Raw genomic sequence first — 11,914 nt, 5'->3', positions numbered from 1 at the left:
ATATTCTAAGAGCCAGAACTTTTTTATTTTTCAATCAATAAAGCCGTGTGTCGGCTTGTTTTTTGCGTAACGAACTGTAATTTCGATCAGAACCATTTTTACGTACAGGCGACTTTTTGATCTCTTTTTATTCCATTTTTTTGGGAGGTGAATTTACCAAAAAATTGTGATTCTTGTATAGTTTATTATTATTTTCTTTTATGGTGTTCACTGCGCGGGATAAATAACGAATGGGCTGTAACTGGGCCAGCAAGGGATGGGGTGAACCCTCCTTGCCACCACTAGAACAGCCAAGGGGGATGTCAATCAAAATCTGGGGGTGGGGGCATTTAAATTTTTACCTCAGGCAGCAAAAAAGCTAGAATCAGCCCTGCTAATAGTCATATGGACCAGGGGCGTAGCTAGGGGGGGGCAAGCGGGGCATGTGCCCCGGGCGCAGTTCAGAGGGGGGCGCCAGCGCCCCCTCCTCCTGCACTATAATTGTACCTGTGTCGCAAGGACACAGGTACAATTAGAAGCAATGAATGACCGGGCACGTTCCGTGCCCGGCCATTCAGCGCCTTTCCACGAATGAAGCGACTGGTACCTTTTGTACCAGTGACGCTTCCGTCGATGAAAGGCGCTGACTGACTGGCAGGGAAAGTCATCCTGCCCAGCCAATCAGCGCCTTTCATAGACGCTGTGTTCAACCCCCTGGAGACCTGCGCAAAAGAGAGCAGGTCTCCATGGCTGCCGGACGGCGTGGGAGCGGGAATAAGGTGAGTTTGAATTATTTTTTTTTTAATTGTAATAGAAGTGTGGCTGTATCTGCGGGGGGGACGGGACTTTGTCTACACGGTGGACTTTATCTACGGGGGGCTATATACAGGGGGACTATATCTACAGGAGGTGGGCTATATACAGGGGGACTATATCTACAGGGGGTGGGCTATATACAGGGGGACTATATCTACAGGTCTGGGCTATATATCTACAGGGCTAGGCTATATACAGGGGGACTATATCTACAGGGCTGGGCTATATACATGGGGACTATATCTACAGGGCTGGGCTATTTACAGGGGGACTATATCTGCTGGGCTATATACAGGGGGTGTCTATCTACAGGGGAACTATATCTACAGGGGGTGGGCTATATACGGGGGGACTATATCTACAGGGGGACTATATCTACAGGGGGTGGGCTATATACAGGGGGACTATCTACAGGGCTGGGCTATATACAGGGGGACTATATCTACAGGGCTGGGCTATATACAGGGGGACTATATCTACAGGGCTGAGCTATATACAGGGGGACTATATCTACAGGGCTGGGCTATATACAGGGGGACTATATCTACAGGGCTGGGCTATATACAGGGGGACTATATCTGCTGGGCTATATACAGGGGGTGTCTATCTACAGGGGGACTATATCTACAGGGGGTGGGCTATATACAGGGGGACTATATCTACAGGGGGACTATATCTACAGGGGGTGGGCTATATACAGGGGGACTATCTACAGGGCTGGGCTATATACAGGGGGACAATATCTACAGGGCTGGGCTATATACAGGGGGACTATATCTACAGGGCTGGGCTATATACAGGGGGACTATATCTACAGGGCTGGGCTATATACAGGGGGACTATATCTGCTGGGCTATATACAGGGGGACTATATCTACAGGGGGGCTATATACAGGGGGACTATATCTACAGGGGGGCTATATACAGGGGGACTATATCTGCTGGGCTATATACAGGGGGACTATATCTGCAGGGGGGCTATATACAGGGGGACTATATCTACAGGGGGGCTATATACTGGAGTGGGCTGTCTATAGAGCACCATATACAGGGGTGGGCTATATAGTATATAGCCCCCTGTAGATATAGCCCACCCCTGTATATGGTGCTCCATAGATAGCCCACCCCAGTATATAGCCCCCCCTGTAGATATAGTCGCCCCGTATATAGCCCAGCCCTGTAGATATAGCCCAGCCCTGTAGATATAGCCCCCTATAGATATATTCCCCCTGTATATAGCCCACCCCTGTATATAGCCCCCCTATGTATAGCCCACCCCTGTGTATAGCCCACCCCTGTATATAGCCCCCCTCTGTAGATATAGCCCCCCTGTGTATAGCCCACCCCTGTAGATATAGCCCCCCTGTGTATATCCCAGCCCTGTGTATAGCCCAGCCCTGTAGATATGGTCCCCCTGTAGATATGGTCCCCCTGTAGATATGGTCCCCCTGTAGATAGCCCACCCCTGTATATAGTCCCCCTGTAGATATAGTCCCCCTGTAGATATAGCCCACCCCTGTATATAGTCCCCCTGTAGATATAGCCCACCCCTGTATATAGTATCCCACAAATAGCTCCCCCCTATAGTGCTCCACAGAAAGCCCACCCCTGTATATAGCCCCCTTGTACATATAGCCCACCCCTGTATATAGTGCTCCACAGATAGCCCACCCTTGTATATAGTATATACAGGGGTGGGCTATCTGTGGAGCACTATATACAGGGGTGGACTATCTAGTGGGGCACTATATGCAGGGGTGGACTATATGTACAAGGGGGGCTATATACAGGGGTGGGCTATCTGTGAAACACTATATACAGGGGTGGACTATATGTGGAACACTATATACAGGGGTGGGCTATATCTACAGGGGGGCTACATACATGGTTGGGCTATCTGTAGAGCTCTATATACAGGGGTGGGCTATATCTACAGGGGGCTATATACAGGGGTGGGCTATCTGTAGAGCACTATAGGGGGAGTTATTTGTGGGACACTATATACAGGGGTGGTCTATATGGGGGCGCTATCTACAGGGGCTCTATGGCAGGCACTATCTACAGGGGGCTCTATGGCAGGCACTATCTACAGGGGGCAGAGTGTGTGTGTGGGACACGGTGTATGGTGCTATTATAATTAGAGGTGCAGTGTTTGGCGCTATTATATTTAGGGGCGTAGTGTGTGGTATAATGATAACTTTATATTTATTTATAGGTGCAGAAATGTTGGAAAAGTGAGAAGATGAAGACATGTGAGCGGCAAACTGCAGAAATGGACCGGGAGAAGTCATCATAGAGGTCTGGACCAAATGGAGAAAAAGAACTAGAATCTGAGACGTCACCGGTGAGTCACTTAATGTAAATGTTCACTCTGCCTCTAATCAGTACTGTAGTCGCTGTATGATCTGCAGCGAGATGATTATGATAGGATTTATTTTTTGTGAAACGGCATCTCACAGCATATCCTTACCATTGTTCGGGCTATGCTGGGAGCTGAGGTTTTACGCCGTACATACCTATACGGCAGGGGTTGCACTAAATTGAGCTGTATTTGTTCTGGGGCTGTATATATGTACCGAACTTGGTTCTGGTGTTGTGTATAGAACCATATTGCTTGTGAAATGTACAAATAATTTTATGCTTGCGTTACATAAAAAGAAATGACACGTCGATTGGTAGAGAAAACAAACACGGAGAGGGGGAAGGAGATGTCGGGAAAGAGGTTGGGGGGGGTGCCAAACTGAATCTTTGCCCCGGGTGCTGGAGAACCGAGCTACGCCTCTGATATGGACTATAAGGCCCTGTTCAGACTGAGTTTTTTGCAGGCGGATTTTGACCTGCCTGCACACTGTTTGGCGTGTTTTTCGGCCGTGGCAATTGAGCACCGTGGGCGCGGTTTCCGTTTCAAAAACAGCGCCAAAATACTCAGTGTGAACATACCCTAAGCCTATAAACCTGCAATATTTTAAGGGCTGTGTATGTGAAGGAATTCTACAAAAGCTACAGAGCAATAAGTACATGACTGAAGGGATTCCAGACTATGCAATTATTCAAATCTTAACCGCTTATAAAAAAAAAAACACTGACACCTAATTTTTGTTGTAAAGGCCACTTCAGACAATTTCTTATCATTCAGGAATTAAATAAAAATTATTTTGGACCACTCAAAATTTTACAATAATAGTACATTTGAGGACCTTTTACCCTTGGCCGCAAAACACCAAATGGCCCTCATATTGAAAACCTCATGAACCTCTCTTTTTCTACCACTCCTCGGCCCCTGAACCACCGCCAGGATCCCAAATACAGCTGTACTATAGCCAGCTTGTATTATAAACACTCCACACCTCCAAAAGGACCTTGTATATTAATCAAACTATTAGGGCACGTTCAGACGTGGCGGAACTGCTGTGGAATTCGCTGCGGACAGTCCGCAGTGGAATTCTGCAGTGGCCGTTTTTTACATTTGTTTCTATCCATTTTTAGGAAAGTTAGTTCAGACGTTGCGGAAAACTCCGCTGCGGACCATAGGCTGCGGTGCGGAATTTTCAGTTCGCAGCATGCATTGTCTGTTGCGGACAAGAAGAAGAATTTCACTGCGTATTTCAGCCTTTGCAATGCAAAAACTGAAATCTGTGGCAAGTCCGCTGTGTTTTCTGCAATGTCTGAATTACCTGTCAAATATGCAAATGTTAGTGCAGATTCGTTTGCGTAATTGCCCCAAATCTGCACCAACATTTGCAGGGGAAAAATTCCGCCACGTCTGAACGTGCCCTTAGCCTCCAAAGACCCTTTTTTCCCCACATACATCCAAGAAACATCCCAGTCCAACCGATTATAAAGACTGCACCTGAAAAGAGAAAAAAACAAGACAAGACGTACCACAGCTACGCAAAAGAGATTAAACAAAATGGGCTGGCGGGTGGGATCTATCTTTTTCGGCTCCTAACGTTGCTCTGCTGCATAATACTACTGACCACTTGATATATCTTAATTAACCCCTCTCCTAACGTGTGCCAAAAAATTTTAAAACATTTCAAGCTGCCTACTCCGCCATACCTTCGCTGCCGCTGTGTGGCTCTCAATGATTAAAAAAATAGATCAGCTTTAAAATTCTTTCTTTGTTTTTTTTCCTTTAAATTATTATACATTGTGTAGAGGAAACGGCAATGTTACACGCCGGTCTGACAACAATAGAGACGCTAACGAAGTCAGACATTCTTCCAGATAAGTAAACATTACCACAAACTGGGATCTCTCACTCTCTCTCTCTGATATGGAGGAAGCAGCAGTCACTGACTATTATGTTTTTCTGACAAACCAAATAATAGCCCTGTAGGGCACGGGAGCAAAGATGTATTTTCTTTCATCGTACAGAGCCGCTATTTCATTTCTCAGACAAATAGTATGGAGGATCGCTATTGTGCAGATTCCCATGAACACTTTAGTAATACACAGTAGCATTGTGAATGTCAGATAATAGCTGGGATATTCAAGCCAAAAAGTGTCTTAGACAATCTAAAAAAAGACAATATTACTCTAGGCTCAATAATAACTATGGGTAACTAAGGCCACCTTGTGCCTATAAGGGGCTGGCGAGATGCATTCAACGTGTACCTAAAGGGTAGAAAATATAATAGAAGCACAAAAAGCATAAGCAATCCCAGAATCTCAGTCAACCATATACCATTCTCTTTACACCTATTCATTCCCCACTATATACTTTATATAGATTGTAGTGAGGAATACAGAGAATTGTGGCAGTTTTCTTCCTCCTTTTTTATTATTTTGATTCCTTCCTTTTCTTTTACTCTCTTTCTCCTGCCCCCTTTTTATGTTTCAGGTAGACTTACCAGGTTTCAGAATGTTCTGCTGTTCCAATCTGATTGGCGGTTCAGCTGAGAGTAAGAATCGGTGGATTATAAGAAGCGGTTCTCTCCGCTTTTTCTCTCAGTTGTCTGATGGGAATATACTAGACAAGCCCTGCGCCAGAATGGAGGTCCTTTTAAAACCGCTAATTCACTGCGCCGAGTGTGCAGAGGGTGAGTAGTGGTCGAGAAGATCTTCAGGACTCACAGGTTTCGGAGGAAGTGGTGGGCACATCATTCTCTCAAGCCAGCCAGACATCATTAAGGGAGGAAGGGGTGGCCATAGGCAATGCTGATACAGCGGAAGTGGAAATTCAAGATGTCAAGATGTCTGAGAAGGTTCCTATGAAGAGAAGGAAGATCAAGAATGTATATACTCTGCCTCCTCCTCAAGCTGGGAAGACGAAGTCGTCAAATTGAGGGGGGGGGGGGGTCCGGGGTCCCATCGTGGACAGCCTTTGGTGCCAAACAGAAGGTAGCCACAACAGCTTGGAGAGTCAGCAGGGAGCAGTATGGGTTAGACGGCTGCCATTACTGGCAATGTTGCTGACAATTCTAATGTTATATTTAATGAGTTTATGAAACAGATGTTTGGTTTGTGGTCTAGGAGTGTTCATAGTAATTCTTTGGCTAATGTATGGGCTGGTGGTTCTGAGGTAACAGCCACACAGGTGTTACTGTATTTTTTCCTTTTAGTACATTGAGTGTGTCAGCAGAGCACTCTGGTATTGATTTTGTCAGACCTGTTATGGATAGAGCTGTTGGTGTTTCTGAATTATGTGTTAATGGGGCTCTGACCTGTAATATTTCTACTCTGGGTTATCACTTGTTTTCTTTTAGTGGAGGAGAAAATATGGAAAAATCAGTTTATTGATTTATTTTCTTTCTCTTGCCTTCCGCTAAAGAGCATGTGATAATATCTGAAAAAAAAGTCTGATGATAAAAATGAGGATGAAAGGAGACCGTCGGTCCCTCGCTACTTCTATAACTGGATTCAGGCTTTCGACATTTATGCAGCAGTGTTAGGCGAGAAACAGTTGGACCCGGTGTTCCAGGTTTGTTCAACATATAGATATCATTCTTGAAGCCTATCGTAATTTTGGAGGCATGGTTCAATAACGATACAATATACCGTCAGACATTACCATTCCATACTAGCATGTAGTGGGGTTGCAAAGATGGAGGTTTATTGCTAAATATTATGTTGCAACAAGGAAGCCCAGATATTAAGCAGATCTCTGCTACTCCAGGTTCATTTCGCAAAGGAATGTGCTTTGCATTCAATGAATCCCATTGCAAATGAACAAATAATTGCCGCTATCGGCACAAAATGTTCTTTCTGTGAAGGACCAAAATCTGGGCAGCAGCAAACTGGACCCAATGAGATTCTTTTAAAGAGCTTGGACTCCAGTCTACTAAGTCTTGGACTAAGACTACTAAGAATGTTTCCACGGTAAAAATTTATCCAGACAAGGAGAAAGCTAAATTGATATTCAGGCACGGGTTTGACGTTCCAGAGTTACTTGGTTCAAGTTGCTTCTGGGTGGAGAATTTTAAGATTGTTGTGATTCAAAACGATATAACGTAAAATGATTAAGGAATTACAAGAAGCAAGAATTTCTGGCCCATATAATATGTCACCGTTTCCCAATTTTAGATTGTCCCCTTTGGAGTCAGTTCAATGGCCAACTCTTTTTTTTTTATAGGGGTCTCCCTATGGGGTTTACTTTATAATGTTTTAGTTTTGAAACTTTCTCCTCTTTTGTTCAATGGGTTGTCCAAATTGGTGTTCCTGAGGGTGGGATTTTACATTACTTAGACAATTTTTTGTTCATGGGGAGGCTAGTTTTATTGTTTGTTTTGGATTTGTTGCACAGATTTAAGGAAGTGGCAGTGGTATTTCAATATTCCAACTGCTAAAGAAAAAACTGTATTTCCGTGCAATACGCTTGAATACCATAGATACATGCAAAATGGAGTTGGTATCGGATGTGGACCAAGAGCGATTTCCTTGCCTGAAGCACATTTGGAATCCGGTTGGGGACTGATTTTCGATAATATTAAGAGATCTCTGTCATTGAGAACATGGGTTAGGTATTCGGCAGCATAGAGAGATTAGTTGATATTTGGTGCCAGTATTAATATTAATTATTTACCGTCTGATCTTGATGTTACATTGTCCTTTACTTCTAGTTTAATGCAGAGGAAGTTATTGCCTACTGGGATAACAAAACCTTAAATAGTTTCAGTGGTATTTCTGGTTTCTTTCAGGTTAAGCAGTCCTTGAAAAGTACAAGATTTATGATTGTAGACCTATGACATTTTATATGTTATCGAAAATATGTTGTGTTTTACCTGAGATTTGTTACTCACAGTTTGAAGTCGTTTTATTGAGAGCAGCTTTTGCTTTAGCATTAATTGCGGCTTTGAGAAATAGCGAGTTAGTAGCAAAAAACATGAGGGCTTCTCCTTTTTGGCTAAGTTTCAGTTTTGTACTTTGTTGAAAAGCTGCTTAGAAAAATTGAAGTTGGCCTTAAAATATCATCTCATTCTTCCCGTATTGGAGCAGCTACGGAGGCTGGGTCTTGGTGAGGATATAATCAGACGCATAGGTAGATGGAACTCGGGCAGGTATAAGATTTAGGTTCGTCCTAGTTTGATAATTAGTTAATTTTATTTATTTTCTTTTAGGTCCAAAGAAATTATCCATCTGGATTGTGGGACATTCCTTTATTTATTGGGCCTACAAGAGGGCCGAGGCAAGATGTTATCCAACGAATTTATGTTTAGATGAATCTAGGATTTTTATTCATTGGTTTGGGGGGCACAAGTTGGAAGGAATAGTATAGATTGTTAGGGAATAAGGCAGCTGCTTGGTCTCCTCCAGCCATACTTCCCATCTGTGCTGGAGGTTATGATATTAGTTAATTTAAAAACATATTTTTCGCACTATAAGATGCACATTTTAGCAAGAATAAATCTAAAAAGAAGTCCATGTGCCTTATAGTCCGCAGTCAAGGGGCTCGGCTGTGCCAAACCCCCTAATGATGGGGAAAGCGCTCTACCTGATCACTGAATTCCGCTTGTCATAGCCTCCTTCCTCTTTGCTATGCGCTCTGACATAGTTTTCTTCCGACTCGCCTCTTCCGATTCCCCTCTTCCTTCAGCTGCGGACTTTACTGAAACCCCTCTGTGCACAGTGATGACTGTCTTTGCTTGGGCTGGGGAGGCGCTTTGACGTTCACACTCGGTCACTGTTAGGGTATGTTCACACGCACTGTTTTCAGACATAATTCGGGCGTTTTACGCCTCGAATTACGCCTGAAAAAACGCCCCTAATACGCCTACAAACATCTGCCCATTGCGTACAATGGGATTTACGATGTTCTGTTCCCATGAGCCTTTATTTTACGCGTTGCTGTCAATATACGGTGCGTAAAATGACGGCTCGTCAAAAGAAGTGCAAGACACTTCTCGGGACGTTTTTGGAGGCGTTTTTCATTGACTCTATTGAAAAAAGCTCCAAAAACGTCCATAAAAAGCACCTTGAAAAACGACGCGAAAATCGCGAGTGGCTTAAAAAAGTCTGAAAATCCGTATTTTCAGACGTTTTTGGTCACTAAGTGTGAACATACCCTTGGAGTCCAGTGCTTTGCCTCTTCTGCCATATCAGGAATCCGGCTATAGCCGCAGCCATAGCTTTCCCCTTCAGCCATCTCACAAGTGGTCCCTTGTATTACCAAGTTACCAACATCACAGGATATCCCAATTCTGGGGGAAGGGGGCTCCCGATAACTATCAAGCCGTATAATGAGAGAGCGTCCCCACTTTATGCACACAGCGACTCTACAGCTTCAGCACCTCCAAATCGTGTTTACTCATTAATTTCCATATCACTGCTGTTACGGTAAAGCCGCCTTACATGCAGTGGGGGCCGTCACACACTTGTCTACAGAAAAATATTCGTAAATAATCTCAGCAACCTATTGTATTCCATGGATGGGTCAGATTACAGGGAAACACTCCCAGTGCTTCTAGCCACAGCTTCCTGCTATGCCCACCCAAAAAAAAAAAAGTTTTGTGGAATATTATATATTTTATTTCTCACCATAACAGGATTTTGGACAAAGCTCTGTGACCTGCACAGAGATGGTGTCATTAACCCCTCGACTTCCTTAGACTACCAGAGAAGTTTTCATTTGTAGGAATTTTTTTTTCCCTATTTTCTGTTGTCTAAAACCTGGATGCATCCTATAGTCAGGTGTGTCTTACAGTCCAAAAATTACGGTATGTTATTTAATTTTTTATGGGGCCTGTAATCCCGTGTCATCACAAACATCAGTTTCTGTCCCTTATGGGGCTAACATTCTGAATTTCCTATGTTGTACACTCAAGGGGGTTTTACACTGGCCGATTATCGGGCAGACAATTGTTCATATAACGCTCGTTGCCGATAATTGCCCTGTGCAAACAGGGGAACAATCAGCAGATGAACGAGCAAACACTCAATCATCTGCTGGTCGTATCGTTTTAAAAAGTAAAATATTATCGTTGTCGGCAGCACATCTACCTGTGTAAACAGGGAGAAGCGCTGCCGACATGATGATAATGTATGGGGACAAGCGATCAAAGTAACGACCGCTCTTCCCCATCCATAGCTCCGTGGGACAGGAGAAAACGAGCGCCGATCAACGATGTCTCGTTGATATGCGCTCGGCTGCACCGGCCTGTTATCGGCCGGTGTAAAAAGGGCCCTCACTCCAATTTCTCTAAGTGTTAATCAGTATATTTTTGGAGTATGGGAGGAAACCACAATACCCGGAGGCGACCCACACAAACAGGAATTGAAAGGATCAACCAGAGAGCAAACACCTTCCAATTAACTATATGTTCCTAGATCCCACCTAACCGACATAACATAACAATTGATAGTAAAAACCACCTCAACCCAATTTAAACCCCTAAACTAAGAAACAAAAAAATCACCAAAATCTTTTTTGCAGCTAAGCCACTGGTCAGATTCTACTTTCGCCCATTTCCACTATTTATGGGTACTTCTTAACAGCTGCTTTCTTTGTTCTTTAATAAGTGTTGTAGTGGACGACCGTAGAAACAAACTTAATCTTGTTGGTGTTTTTGTTTTTGTGTCAGAATGAAGAAATTCTGGTAAACAACTTTGATAATTATATGCAAATTCAGGTTGTCATCCAGAAATTTATGGTTGTTTGTTCTTCAAGCTTGATTCATGTTACATTGTTTGTGAGCTGTTCCTTTTTTCTTTTCTTCTTCCAGATTTATTGCACTAAATAATTAGTTTGGCAAAAAACTTATGTAACAAAAATGTCCTTGTCACCGTCCATTTATTCCTCAATATTCTTTATAAGCCAAAAGCTAGTACTTGTCTCTCGTGCATCTGCCAGAACTGACAAAAAAATTAGATGATCTTTAAAAACAAATTCTTATATTACTAAGGCTTTTCTATATTTTTCCATGGAAGGCAAAAGAATAAATAGCAAGTTTGAGACTGAAATTTTTGAAATCTCATATTATCACAACTGATCAATTTGCACACAGAAATTCCTATATTTTCCATGTGAAAAATAAACTGTTAAAACATATATCAGTCTTAGGCCGGATTCACACGAGCGTGTTCGGTCCGTGATATAAGGACTGTATGTCGGCAGTATTTCCTGGACCGAACACAGGGTGCAGGGTGCCAGGCTCCTAGCATCATAGTTATATTTGACGGTAGGAGTCCCTGCCTCGCTGCGGGAAAACTGTCCCGTACCGAAAACATGATTACAGTACGGGACAGTTTTCCCGCAGCGAGGCAGGGACTCCTAGCGTCATAGATAGCTATGACGCTAGGAGCCCGGCTCCTTGAAGTGTGTCGGTCCGGAAAATACTGCCAACACACGGTCCATATATCACGGACTGAACACGCTCGTGTGAATCCAGCCTTAATTCTAGGACAGCGGTCTCCAACCTGTGACTCTCCAGCTGTGGCAGAACTACAAGTCCTGGTATGCAGCTGTCGGAGTATGCTGGGATCTGGAGTTTTGTCACAGCTGGTAGTTGTAGTTTCTCCACAGGTTGAAGACCACTCTCCTAGGCAAAAAGGCAGAGTAAAGTTTAAAACACATAACTAAATGCCTCTCAGGGATATTCATTTATGTTCATTTACCAAGGAAGAAAGATTTAACAAAGTTGGTCAAACATAAGGCCATGAATATAAACACAAAAATCAGATC

General features: G+C 43.5%; 1 long non-coding RNA gene across 1 annotated transcript; it reads left to right on the top strand.

Annotated features, from left to right (window-relative positions):
- Positions 1 to 686: 686 nt before the first annotated feature.
- On the top strand, positions 687 to 9,204 carry LOC142664609 (uncharacterized). The gene is made up of 3 exons (XR_012851337.1): positions 687 to 758; positions 3,011 to 3,139; positions 5,639 to 9,204. It is a non-coding gene; the product is annotated as an uncharacterized LOC142664609 (long non-coding RNA).
- The last annotated feature ends 2,710 nt before the right edge of the window (positions 9,205 to 11,914 follow it).

Source organism: Rhinoderma darwinii, chromosome 12 (genome assembly GCF_050947455.1).
Source record: "Rhinoderma darwinii isolate aRhiDar2 chromosome 12, aRhiDar2.hap1, whole genome shotgun sequence".
Lineage (NCBI taxonomy): Eukaryota > Metazoa > Chordata > Amphibia > Anura > Rhinodermatidae > Rhinoderma > Rhinoderma darwinii.
Note: the sequence above shows the minus strand (reverse complement) of the source record. Positions and strands in the feature narration are given on the sequence as shown.